Below are 14,762 nucleotides of genomic sequence, written 5' to 3' on the forward strand. Positions count from 1 at the left end.
CGAAACGTGAGAATCTGCATTTATAGCTTTCCAGGGATGCTCATGGTGCCGCTCAAGGGACCACACTTTGAAAACCATGAACTACGCTAAGTAGAGCTGCTCTCTTGTTATAAAGAGGAGCGATCTCTCCAGTTTCCATAATCCCCACCATAACCTATTGTCTCCCCTGTCCCCATGCCCACTCCAAGTACTTCCATCCTCATTGCTCATCTGACTTGGAAGGTGTTTAAAATTGTGACCTCTGGCGTGGGCTCACAGTAAGTGTTCAATAAAAGTTAACTTGTTATTATTTAACGATCTTATGCATTAGGTGTTATTTTTCCCATTTTTACAGATGAAGAAACTGAAGTACATCTAGGCAAAGTGACTCACTGGAGGAAACAAGGCAGAAAAGCAGACTGAAGACCTTGCCAAAGCAAGTCATGTGGTCCCGGTTATTTAAATGCTACACACACACACACACACACACACACACACACACATCTATCTGAGATTAGCATAGGTGATGCGTCAAAAAGTTTGAACATGATTTCCTAAGTGTAAAATCATGTTTATCATGAAGAAAAGGAGGAAAGGAGATAGAAAGGAAAGAAGGAAAGTTTTGTAATGGGAGGTGATATGAGTCAGCTGCAGACATGCCAACTCTAAGGTGATCGTAATCAAGGGAACATTGAAGATCTGAGAAAGCCTTAGGAAAAACACAGTGTCTTTTACCATACAATAGGGCTTTGTTCACTTGGAATTTTGACCCATTCAAACTCCCTTCTCTCCATGGAAACCTCTCTCTCTCTCTGCGTGTAAGGGCTATTCTGCTGCTTTGTCACCTAGCATCCATTTGTCCTTTTACTGATAACAGTAGCCTGATTTTTGATTTGGGGGATGACTCTTTCTCCACCCAGAACAAGGAGGGTTGAAGGGCTCATCAATCAGAATTCCTGACTTACTCCCAGACCAGGAGTGGCCAATCAGATGCTCTCCTTGGAATTTTAATCTGGAGCAGGGAATGACGAAACCTGAAAATGCATGGAGCTCATTCAGAGGTGGCCTGAGAAGACCTTGGTTCTGCCTTGTTTACCATTCTTTCCAAGCTGGGTTCTTTTCGGCACTCCCTTCCGTTCCAAGAGATAAACTAAATCAGTGCTATTGGTTACAAGCAAAAGACTCCAACAGGATCTCACTTAAGGGTACAAGCAGGAAGAGTGAATGGATGTCCACTACATCCCCACACCATTCTAACCAGTTCCTTCTCTGCTTCCAATATAGCCAGACTCAGTTTCTGTTGCTCACAGCCAGGGAGATTTGATGCCTTTACCAGGGTCACCGTCAAGTTCCTCATTTCCAAGTCCAGGGATCCTTTCCCAGCCCTCATCCTCCTCTAACTCACAGGTTGGGTCCTACAGCATAAATGCAAAGTCTTCACAGAAAAAAAGTTTTCTACATCCTCTCAGTGCAAAAAACTATGAAAAGGAGACCATCCATATGTGATGTAGCTTGAGTCCCCTCTTGGGAATCTACAGAGTCCTGATGGCATTGCTCTCAAACCTCTTTGAGAGGTCAGTCTTTTTTTTTTTTTTGCGGTACGCGGGCCTCTCACTGCTGCGGCCTCTCCAGCTGCGGAGCACAGGCTCCGGATGCGCAGGCCCAGCGGCCATGGCTCACGGGCCCAGCCACTCCGCGGCATGTGGGATCCTCCCAGACTGGGGCACGAACCCGTGTCCCCTGCATCGGCAGGCGGACTCCCAACCACTGCGCCACCAGGGAAGCCCTAGAGGTCAGTCTTTAAAGTCAGAGAGTCTTGAGTTCGAATCCCAACTCCTGCCATTATTGGTTATGTGACCTTTGAAAAGAAGTTAATCCCAGCTCTATCATTTCCTAGCTCAGTGACCTTGGCAAAGTTATTTTATCCTTCTAAGCTTTAGTTTCTTCATCAATAACATGAAATAATACTTCTACCCTCTCTGGTGGCTCAGTGGTTAAGAATCCGCCTGCCAATGCAGGGAACACGGGTTCGAGCCGTGGTCTGGGAAGATCCCACATGCTGTGGAGCAACTAAGCCCATGCGCCACAACTACTGAGCCTGCGCTCTAGAGCCTGCGAGCCACAACTACAGAGCCCGTGTGCCTAGAGCCTGTGCTCCGCAACAAGAGAAGCCACCGCAATGAGAAGCCCACGCACTGCAACGAAGAGTAGCCCCCACTGGCTGCAACTAGAGAAACCTGGCACGCAGCAATGAAGACCCAACACAGCCATAAATAAAAATACAAATAAATAAAAAAAATTAATTCTACCCTCATAAAGTCCACATGGATTAGGAGACAATTTTTTTTCAAAGCATCAAGACGGCGCCAACTCGTGATCAACAGCTGTTTTTGAAATGCCCCGTAGATGCTCTGAGCTCTGTCTACCTGGCCCTGCTTCATCCCAGTGGCTCCAAGGATGTCATCTACCTTCATGCTCTGACAGCTCAGGTTCTGGACCAAAGACACTTTGTGCCTGCACTCCCAGCAGTTCAGGGTGCCTGAAAGTATTTTGTCTTTGCCTGGGAAAGTCAGGCGTTATGGTTTCTCTGCCTGGTCTCCACAGGGAGAGAAACTGTAACAGACTCTCCCAACGGTCTTTCCTCTTTCTTCCTTCCTAAGAAAGAAAGCTCGATGTTGTGTGTGGCAACAAATTCTCTCCTAAAACTAGCCATTAAATATATACCTGAGAAATCTGTCAGTATAAGGCTATCTATGTGCTCTTAGGATGGAGATCAGTAATAAATATTTAGCGCTTTAAGAGTAAACAAAGTAAGAATCAAACATGAAATTCTAGGAAACTGACAAATGATTCCAATGAAATCCGATAACGAGTAAATAAAGAGCACATGCCAAACACAGAGTTAAAAGAAACATATAATCCGTGATGTAAAGTAGTTGAAAGGAAGAAAAAAAGAGAAATGAAGGAAAGAAAGAAACTGCCTCTTTCTCCCTTCAACATCCCTTCCCAGGGTTTATCTAATCTCATCCTCCATATAGTCATGAGAGGTGGGCAGGGTAGATTTCATCATGCCCACTTTATAGAGGAGAAAACGGAGGCTGAATTGGCATCCCGAGTCCAGGGAGCACAGCACAGGACAGGCAGGGGCAGAGTGCACGCACAGCCAGTATGTACTCCAAGAACTAGTGTGGAATGCTTTGTAGAATTGTGTAAGGAAGGAGCATCTTTGTAAACCAGATTTTTACAGTGGTTGTTATTCATCTGCATTATTACACAGGACCAGGCACCAGCCTCCCTTGTAAATGGACCCACCTCCAGGGTCACATGGGGAGGCAAGAGCAGAGCTGTATTCTCTCTATTATTGTTATTCTGCACACTCCCTGGTTACATCATCCAGTCCTCTTATACCATTTTCCATTAGGTGAATAATCTCCCATCTCCATCTCCGACTGACCTCCTCTATTCTTGGCGGGTTACACTTTCTCCTGTGGGACAGTGAGTGGTCTCTTAAAAAGTAAATCAGATCCCGATATTTCTCTGCTCCAAGTCCTCCAGAGGATTCCTCCCATCCCAACTCCCACCACCTCCACACTTAGCCAAGTCCCCTTCTAACTCTCCCATCACACCCCAGTGCTTTCTTCTCACTAAGGGACATTGCATTTCTCATTAATCACTTCTTAAATATCTCACACGATTTCTAGTAAACTGAACTCATGAGGGCAGAGACTGGGTCTGTCCTGTGTATTACAGATGCTTCGTAAAGATTTTATATTAATTGTTTATATTAACTAAGGCACACATAGACACAGGGACACACACACTTATTTTTTATTTATTTATTGGTTATGCTGCAGCTTGCAGTAATCTTAGTTCCCCGACCAGGAATTGAACCCACGCCCCCTGCATTGGAAGTGCAGAATCCTAACCACTGGACCTCCAGGGAATTCCCCACAGACACACTTTTAAAACCCAAAACCTAGGAGTTCAGTTTTGCCATATCACAGTAGAGGTGGTATGTGCAACTTCCAGCGAAGGTCGCACTTCCTGATGCTGCCACCAGGGGGCAGGCAGTGCCTTCCTTAAAGAATTGTTCTTAATGTCTGAGGAACAGGTTACTTGATTCCAAAGAGAATCAGCAGAAGCCCCCGCTTCCGCCTACAGTTTTGAGAGACCAAGGGTCAAATAAAGGGCGTGGGGTGGGCAAGGGACTGGACCTAGCGGAGATCTACCTCTGTAGCAAGAGGGCTTTAGGTTACCTTCGAAGAAGAAAGGGACCTTTTTAGGAAGCAGACTGTGATACTCCCTGGGCACTGAGAAACTTCCTGAGGTGGGTTTATGAAAGGTGATACTACAAACACAATGCTATATACTCCTTGCTTTAATGCAGTGGACGGCACATTTTTTTTTTTTTTGCGGTATGCGGGCCTCTCACTGTTGTGGCCTCTCCCGTTGCGGAGCACAGGCTCAGCGGCCATGGCTCACAGGCCCAGCCGCTCCGTGGCATGTGGGATCCTCCCGCACCGGGGCACAAACCCGTGTCCCCTGCTTCGGCAGGCAGACTCTCAACCACTGTGCCACTGGGGAAGCCCTGGACGGCACATTTAAAAAGCAGTCAGAAGGCAAGGAAACTAAAATCCTACGTGCTTTTAGGCAAGTGCTTTGGTCTGTGGTGTGTTCAAAGCACTTCAGCACCATGATCAATGTAGTCCTCACAAAGAAACAAACTGTGAATTTCTTAAGGGAGAAGAATTTTCTTTATTTTGCAAAGAAAGAACCTTTGGCTCAGAGAGATGAAGGGACTTTCCCAAGATCACACAGCATCATCCAGAGCTGCTGAAGCCAATGTCTTCTAATTAGTACCAAGTTCTTTCCCATTAAACTGTTATAAATTAATAATTATTAACAATAATTAAATAACATATCATTAATAGTATTACTATTACTGTTTTCAGAACTGTCATTCATTGAGGGGTTACTCTGCCAGGCACTTGTGCAAAGCATTTTACGAATATCCTTTTATTTATTTAAAAATTTTATTTATTTTTTGGCTGCACTGCGCGGCTTGCGGGATCTTAGTTCCCCAACCAGGGATCAAACCTCTGCCCCCTGCAGTGGAAGCATGGAGTCCTAACCACTGGGCCGCCAGGGAAGTCCCTCATATCCTTTTATTTATTTATTTATTTTTGCGGTACGCGGGCCTCTCACTGTTGTGGCCTCTCCCGTCGCGGAGCACAGGCTCCGGACGCACAGGCTCAGCAGCCATGGCTCACGGGCCCAGCCGCTCCGCGGCATGTGGGACCCTCCCAGACCAGGGCACGAACCCGTGTCCCCCGCATTGGCAGGTGGACTCTCAACCACTGCGCCACCAGGGAAGCCCCCTCATATCCTTTTAATTCTCACCATAATGCTATGAGGTTGATAAAGAAAGAGAAACAACCTCTGGCTTCCAAGAGCTGACCTGGCACCGCAGTTGGTCTTGTGTTCCCTTGCTGAACATAAATATTTCGCAAAACATTAACAGCAGACAGCGTCATTCTGTGTCCATGATGGATTAAGACAAAAAGTGGACACCCTGTAATCATGCTTGAACACAGACAAAATGAGCTATATTATATAGGCCACGAAAATGACCAAGCATCCCCCTATCCTGCTTCTTTACTGAACATAGCTCTAGCCTTTATCTAGTCCCTTCTTACAGTTAAGATAGTCATAGAACTTCCCCACTTCCTGACAGCATCCATCCAGAGCAAAGCCAGCTTGCTGAAACCCTCCCTAAAATCACCTAACACAAGCCCACATCCTGTAAGTCCTTTCTAACGTTCTCTTAACGAGACACCGTGTGGTTCCCCAGGGTGACTGTTGTTTCTTGCTGTAGTGAGTAATAAGCCCAACTCATTCAACTAGAAACAAGAGCGTTTCTAGTGCTCTGTGGCTGTAAACATTGACAGGTACAAGCATTATCCTTATTTTATAATGAAAGAAAGTAAAACTCAGAGACATTGAGAAATTTGCCCAAGAGGACGAGGTAGTGAGTAACAGAACGAACACCATCTATGTCCTCATTTATTTAACTGCTATGATTTTTGAGGTCCCTATTCCTTAACTTCCTTGTATGTAATAAGACAGACTCTGTTCTCCAAAGGTGTCCCATTCCACATCTTCCCAGAGGCAGGACCATGAAACACTGTCGAGGTGGCTGTACTTGGGAGAGCCGGCACCTCCCTTTGAGGACTCACTAGATTCTGAACAAGTCATTTATCACACTGCCTTACAGCTGGGAAGGTCTAATATGAAATTGAAATACTGTGCATCCTGGGAAATACCTACATTAGTCTTGACCCCTGTCCACCATTTACATCCTGCCCTGCCTCTCAGCCATCCTCTTCTGTTTTTTCATATTTCCACATAACCAATTGCCACAGCTCTTGCCCAACTGGGGGAGGGAAGTTGGGAAGGTGACTTGGGTGCTCTGACCCTACGGACCACCCTCCTATTCTTACACCAACCTCTCTCCTTCAACCCAGTGAGCGAGCACCTCATGAAGGTAGCTACCATCCTATTAGCCTCTGTATAAATTGTAGGGAGTGAAAAAGATGGATTCCCTCAAATTGAGTCCTGAGAATCTGAAAGCTTGTGGAGGGGACTTAACAAACTTTTGCACAAGGAATTGAAAGACACTTTGTGCGCGGGGGCTACTTTTTGATTGCCATCTCCCAAAGTCTGTATGCTCTCTTGGGACAAAGACAGTAGAACTGGTCAGAAGGTTTCTTGGGAGAAGACTGAGCACCAGTGTGGAAAGCCAGGGCCTAGGGGCCTTTCCATGTAACTCTTACGGTTAAATGGGAAGAGTGTACTATTGATGAATTCTGTGAGCTGGCACCTGACGCCCAAGAGAAAATGAGGTCCCCATGGCGGGGTGTATAAAAACTGCGGCTGGCGCATGGCACAGGGATATTGGCTTGGTGCTTTGTGACAGCCTGGAGGGGTGGGATAGGGAGGGTGGGAGGGAGGGAGACGCAAGAGGGAAGAGATATGGGAACATATGTATATGTATAACTGATTCAGTTTGTTATAAAGCAGAAACTAACACACCATTGTAAAGCAATTATACCCCAATAAAGATGTTAAAAAAAAAACAAAAAAACAAAAAACTGCGGCTGGGTGACTAACTGTCTTCTATGAAATTTTAGCACTTATTCAGTAGCCTTCTCCGATTTATTTTCCAACACAAAATTTCTCCTCTGTCCAAACACCCACTCACCTATGTCACTCAGGTCTGATGGGTCTGTTCCTGAGAGATGATAAAGGCGACTACCTCACTCCCCTGAGGAGCTGAGATTAGCAGAAGAAAGCAGGAATGGCAAGCTCTGGGGCCAGGGCTCCCACGTAAATAACGTGGTTCCCCTACCCTGCCAGGTAACTCCTCTCCCCTACTCTGTACAGAGAGGACTCCCAGGTCCATCTGTGTTCAGGGTTGGGTGGACTTCGAGGAACAAGTTGGGGTCTCCTCGTGATGCTCAAAGGCTACCTGGAAATTGATACAGACTCCGACCTGGGACATGGATGGAAGTAGAATCTTTGTTCTCATCTCCACCTCATTGTCTTGCCTCAAAGCTCATTTCACCCTCACTCTACCTGGTAGAATCCAACTCACCCTTCCAAACTCAGCTCGGACATCGCCTCTTCAGGGAAGCTGGCCTTAACCTCTTCAGGCGACAGCCAGGGCCTCCACCTTGGTTCCCACAGTAGCCCCAGGAAACTAATCCTCTAGCTAAGTGACATCTCCGTGCTCCCCTTTCCTCCCTCCCAGGATTCTTAGGATGGTTAAATGAAATCATGCAGGCAAAATGCGACCACAGAGCCTGGCGCATGCCAGAGCTTACTAAAGGGTAGTTGCCCTACTTTAACTGAAGTAAGAAGCCCCCTCCCCACACATGACCTCAGGGAAAGAAGGCTTTCATGCTGAGGTGTCTCTCACCCGGGTTTTAGTGTAGCTTGGGGTGGCCATTCAGAGGTAGATGGTGCTGTAATGGGTGTGCTTCCCATACCTGGCAGGGCCCAGTCTGAGGACAGGAAAAGGGGAGGTGCCGGCTGCTCTGCAGAAAGTGCGAAGGACCCGCATCTCCGTGGACCCTAGTGGTGAAGGTTCTTAGGGGCAAACCACAGAATCCAGTTAGTGTAACTGGAATTTTTTTTGCCGTCCGCGGGCCTCTCACTGTTGCGGCCTCTCCCGTTGCGGAGCACAGGCTCCGGACACGCAGGCTCAGCGGCCATGGCTCACGGGCCCAGCCGCTCCGTGGCATGTGGGATCCTCCCGGACCAGGGCACGAACCCGCGTCCCCTGCATCGGCAGGCGGACTCTCAACCACTGCGCCACCAGGGAAGCCCTGATTGACATCACTGAAGTCCAAGGCCTGAACACTGTATGTACTGACAGGTCCTAGACCATCCCAGAAATGAGCAACACAATCCTCCCAGGACCAGGATGATTAACAAGAAGGAAGTGAGTTTTCCAAGCCTAGGTGGGGCGCTCAGGAGCACTGCAGACCTGCTCTGTAGGGTGGCTGACTCAGTGTTCCCATCTGAGAAAAGGGGAGCATGTGAGGAGGCTCAGATTCTCATGACGGGGCTTCTAGGGGTGACCTTCTGCCAAGCTGGCCCGTGGAGGATGTGCTCAGTGTGCAGTTTCACAGGACACTGCAGCCACTTGTCCTGGGAGGCAGCGAGGAGGAAAGACACGGTGGCGTGAGGTGTGTGGCCCCCTGAGCTCCACCTCTTTTTCTCAGCCCTTCCCCTCCCACCCCGTCCTGCCCCCTGTGTTACCAGAGAAGGGGATAATAGCCACGCAGTTTCTCGTGCAGTCCTCCTCCTTCTCGAAGTTGTTCTTCTTCCGTAGCCGCCAAGTATAAAGGGCTCGCAGAGCTGAGAACAGGCTCTGAAGAACTACCTAATTATCATGGCCCTGCAGGGACCCCGGTAGGGAGGCTCCAGGCAGGAGTCAGGTCGCAGGGCTTCAGGGATGGAGGGGCTCTGGGTCAGCTGTGAGGCTGGTCATCACAGCTCAGTCTACAAGGTCAACAACTGAACCCACCAGTTTGTTTGCAATAGAGAATGGTGGGGTGTCAGGGTGTGAAATTCGGGGGGGACAGGGCATGGGTTTTGAGTCAATCACCATGGCTAATGATTTAATATTCATGATTGGAAGATGAAGCAGCCATAAAAACCTTTATGCTTCTTTTTTCTCCAGTCTGTGGCTTGTTTTTTCATCTTCTTTAACAGTATCTTTAAAAAAAAAAATTATTGAAGTAGAGTTGATTTACAATGTTGTATTGATTTCTCTGGACAGCAAAGTGACTCAGTTATACATACATACTCTTTTTCTTATTCTTTCCCATTATGTTTTGTCAAAACCTCTACGGAGCAAGTCATTCATGTTATTCAAAAGAACTGACATAGACCCAGGGAACAACAGAGGTTCGACAACGTTTCATCATGGCTCACCTGCACCCCTGCAGCAGCCTGCCCATGGGCCTCTGTCTCTGCCCTTGGCCCCCTAGAGGCCACTCTCTTCACTGCAGCTGCAGGGACCCTGTTAACAACTTTTGAGTCCTATCCCATTGCTCCCATGACCAATCCCTCAGTGACTCTCCAGCTCTCCGAGTCAAGTACTGATTCTTATAAAGTCCTACAAGACTCCTCACGACCTGCCCCACGGCCACTCTGGCCTCATCCCCTTCCTCTCCCCTCCACCCCCCGCCCCCCTCAGCTCCAGCTACCCTGGTCCTTGCTGCTGCTCAAACACACCAGGAACATTTTTTTTTTTGCAGCCTCTTCTCAATGCCTCCTTATCACAGAGGATTTCACTGACCAGTTTACAGAAAGAGCACAGCCTCCTTTATTCCCATCATTCTCTTTCTTCAAAACACTTGTCATGACCTATACCATGGCGTAGTGTTTACCCCTTTATCTATTTTCTGTTTCCCTCCTAGAAAGCAAGTTATTTTGCTCTATTTTGTCTACAGCTATTTTCCCACACCAAGAACAATGTTTTGTAGGGCCTTGAGAAATATTTATCAAGGGATTGAATGGCTCATTTCATGCTCATGGGAATTGCACATTGTTTAGAGTGGGTATTATAAAATTTCTGAAATGCCTTTTAATGATGGGGAACATCTACATAATTATCAATCTAGCTCTAGATTTTATATCTTGGTAGAATCATAAAATAATAGTTAAACAGGAGGACGAGAGAAAGGACCTTGAGTTTTTACCAATGTTGTACCAGACTGGGAAAAAAAAAACAGCCTTGGCCCCATGAGCAACTCACAGAAGTGTTGTGTTTCTCACCCTCCCTGCAGCTGCCTTGGGCAGAGCAGAAGCTCAGCTCAGTGGTCCCATGTCCTTCTGATTAATTTTTTTTTTTTTTTTGGCCTTACTGCGCAGCTTGTGGGATTGTAGTTCCCTGAGCAGGGATCAAACCCATGCCCCCTACAGAGGAATGCAGATTCTTAACCACTGGACCGCCAGGGAAGTCCCTCTGATTAATTTTAATAATAGAGAAATCATCATTATTTGACACCTAAATATTTTTTCTTGTACAAAGGAAGTAGGTAGACATATTTTTTTCAGATTAATACGTCCTGGTGGAAAATGGACATCATTGTCCCAGAAATGTGATGAAACTCTTTATATCTGAGACTGGTAATCCTTACAGAGAACCAGTCAGTGTAACATGGTCCCCCTGGTCAGGTGGAGAAACAGCAGATGACTTGCCCCAGGTCACACAGCATGTGTGTGGTAGGGTCAGGACCACCATGTCGCAATCAGGTGATAAAGCAGGGGTCCCCAACCCCTGGGATGCAGACCGGTACCGGTTCTTGGCCTGTTAGGAACTGAGTTGCACAGCAGGGAGTGAGCGGAGGGAGAGTGAGGGAAGCTTCATCTGCCGCTCCCCATCGCCCCCCACCGCCCCCCACAGCCCCCCAGCGCCCCCCAGCGCCCTCCATCGCTCTCCATCGCCCCCCATCGCCCCCATCGCTCCCCATCGCTCCCCATAGCCCCCCATCGCCCCATCACTCCCCATCGCCCCCATCGCCCCCCATCGACCCTATCGCCCCCCCATCGCCCCCCATCGCTCTCAGTGCTGTCTCAACCATCCCCCAGCCCCCTCCTTCCATGGAAAAATTGTCTTCCACGAAACCGCTCCCTGGTGTCAAAACGGTTAGGGACCGCTGTGATAAAGTACCCGATTGTGCCAAAGTCCTTAAAATGCAGATAACTGGTAAGAGTTTCTGGATGCAGTGTCACGCGTTCATTACTCCCCTGTCCCCATGACTCACCACAGCCACCAAATCACAGGGAAGACTGGGTGTGGGTTTTTTCTATGAACGAAATAAGTCCAGTCTTCACCAACACCAGCCAATTCTCCAAAGCACTCAAGCATCCCACAAGTCGATTCACTTCTGACACTAAGGTCCCACTACTTGAGGACAGAGTCTCCCAAGAATACCCCACTTATAACGCCAACCCCCGGGTCACCCATACGTGTGACCAACTGGGTGTAAATTCAGAGGTTCCACGATCCCACCTACCATAGTCAGTAATCAGAACAACTCACACAACTCAGGAAAGCCCTTTACTCACTGTCCCCAGTTATTGTAAAGGAGAAAGCTCAGGGACAGCCCTGTGGAGGAGACGTGCAGGGCAAAGGGGCAGCTGGGGGTGCCGAGCCTACATGCCCTCTCAGAACACGCCCCCCTCACAATCCCTTGATGTGTTCACCTCCCCTGAAGCCCTCTGAACCTAATGTTTATGGGTTTTAATTGAGGGTTTGAGGTAGGCAATTTGATTGAATCGTTGGCCATCGGTGACTGAACTCTACCTCAGTACACTCTCCTCTCCCCAGAGGGGCTGCGGGTTGAGGTACTAACCCTCTAATCACCAGGTGGGATCTTCCGGAGTCCAGTCCCATCCAGAAGCTATCTAGGGTCCCATCTTTGACTCATCTCATGACCTACGAAGACAGTAAATTCCAAGACTTTCAGGAGGTCTGTTTTAGGAACCAGGACAAAGATCAAATATGAATCTTTTCTTTACATTAAAGTGAGGCTCAGGGACAGGCAGTGACCAGGAATAGACAGTCTCACAGATGGGGTCCCTGGTCTGGTACGGTTCGGTGGGTTCCTTTTTTTAAAAGCTGAAACATAATGATTCCTTTTGAGAGTCATGAAATGTCCCTGGAGTTACAACTGCCCAACTTCCCAGGAGAAATCCAGAGAGGCTGTCAGCACCCACCCTACCCCTGCTCCCCAGCCCCTCCCATGGACTCGCCTCATTCCCTCCCCACTCCCCCCAGCCTGTAGAGGAGAGGTGAGGCGGGACTTACCCTGGGCCTGGTTGCTGGTTTCACCTTCCAGGGTGCCAGCCACCAGGGTGCCCAGGAGGACGAGAAGGGCTGCAGAGAGGCAGAGCCGGCTTATTTTCGTGGACTTACAATAGGGCTTCTGAGGAAAGCTGGGGGCTGACAGAACTTTTCCCACCCCAGCTGAGGGGTGGGAACAGGGGATAAGGTGGGAAGTGAGGAGGAGATGATCTGGGTCAGTGCTGTTCCTAGAAATCCCCCCACATAACCAGGCTTCCTGCCTCTGCCTGCTGGGGCCAAATGTCCAGTAACAGCGTTTCTCAAACTTGACTCTGCCTGTGGGTCTTGTGGAAACACAGATTGTGATTCCACAGGTGGAGTGTTTGTCTGATTTGTTCCTCACGGAGCGTCCCAGCACCTAGAGCAGTGCATGGCATGTGACAGCCGGTCAGTGCGTGGATGAGAGCAAATCAAAGGACAGATAAGTGAACAGCAGTGTGTTAGCTCAGGTCCTCATTTTCAGCCTCCTGCAGGTGTCATCACATCTGGGCACCAATGCCCCACCCCCACCTGACTCAGAAGACAATTGTGACACAGGACACCTTCCTGCAACCCTTGTGGCAGCATCCCAGCTGCCCGGAGGCATGCTGTTACCTGGCACTGGTCCAGGCAGGGGTTGAGCTGGAGGAAGGCCTTCTGTATCTGGGGCAGAGATCCTGCTTTTCTGGGTAAGAAAAGGAGTAAGGGGCGTGGGCAGAGGGGAAGGAGGGAGCTGAACACCTCTCCACTGCATGACCTCCCACCACCCCTCACCTGGTTTCGCCAACAGGAGAGCTGCCTGCCTGAATGGATCTCAGGAGCTGGAGTGGATCTCAGGGGAACTTGGAAGATCGCCTGCAAGTCACCCCCCACTCTGGTCTCTCCACCAGTGGTTTTGGGATCGGAGGACCTCAGTTTACGTCCCACCTCTCCCTTTTCCTAACTTTGTTAACCAGGGCCAGAAATCTCCCAGAGCCCCAGTGTCATCAGGTGCCACATGAGACCCGTGCTGCCCACGTCGTGAGGTTGCTGAGGAAGCAGTGGAGGCAACAGACATATTCCTTCCCCCTGCAAACTCAGTCCTTGTAATAAGGAAAATAGTGAGTTATATGATAGTTAACACTTAGCTCCTTTGACCAGGGAGTCAAATAATGGCAATGTGGGGTGGGAAAAGGGCAGGACCGGGGTAAGGTCAATCACTGAAGCAAGAGGGTTTTCGGTTACCTCTGACGAAGAAGGAGACCTATTTGGAAGAGAGACTGTGACTCTCCTCTGGCACTGGGGGAACTTCCTGAGGGTGGACTTCTAGAAGGGGACACTGCAACAATCAATGCTATTTGTTCCTTTCTTTACTACAGTCGACAGCACATGTAAAAAGCAGTCAGGAGCTAAGGAAACTAAACCTCTATGTGCTTCTAGACAATTTGCTTTTGTAAGTGGTGTGAAGAGAACTTTAGCAGCCTAATCAACATGGTCCTCAAAAGGGCCCAACCCTGGGGATTTCTTAAGGCAGATCCCATCAACCTCTTTTACAAAGAAAGAATCTGTGGCTCAGAGAGGTGAAGTGACTTGCCCAAGATCACACAGCAACATAGTGAGTTACTGAAGCCAATCTCTTTTCATGAATACCAAGTCATTTCCCCATTCACTGCTATAAATTAATAATTATTAAATAAATATATTTATAGTAGTACTCTTACCGTTATCTGATTACACATTCACTAAAAGGTTACTTTGCCAATACTTGTACAAAGCATTTAACAGATATCATATCTTTTTAACTGTCATCACAACTTTATGAGATTGATAGAGAAAGAGAAATGCAGCCTCTGAGTTCTAAGACCTGACCTGACATCACAGTGCGCCTTATGTTCTCCTACTCAACAGAACTATTTCAGAAACCTTCAACATCAGACAAGGTCATTCTGTGTGCATGATGGATCAAAACAAAAATAGGACATTCGGTAATGATGTTTGAACACAAACAAAAAGAGGTAAATTATACAAACCACCAAAATATCCAAGCATTCCCCTGTATTGAGTGACTGCTACGTCTTTACCAAGTACAGCTGTAACCTCTAGCTAGTCTTCCCTTCTTAGAGTTAAGATACCCATTCAGAGAAATGCCCCACTTCCTGAGAGCATGCATCCAGAGCAGAGTCAGCTTCCTGAAACACACACCCCCGCCAACCAAATCACCTAACACAAGCCCGCATCCTATAAGTTCTATCTAACATTCTCGTAATGAGATATATTGTCTTCCAAGGTGATTCTTATTCCTTGCTGCAGTGAGTAATAAACCCAACTAGTTCAACAAGGAAAGGGAGTGTTTCTAGGTGTCTCTGGCTAGTTAAAAAGTAGAAGCTAGGGCTTCCCTGGTGGC

The sequence above is a fragment of the Orcinus orca genome, chromosome 16, assembly GCF_937001465.1.
Source record: "Orcinus orca chromosome 16, mOrcOrc1.1, whole genome shotgun sequence".
Taxonomy (NCBI): domain Eukaryota; kingdom Metazoa; phylum Chordata; class Mammalia; order Artiodactyla; family Delphinidae; genus Orcinus; species Orcinus orca.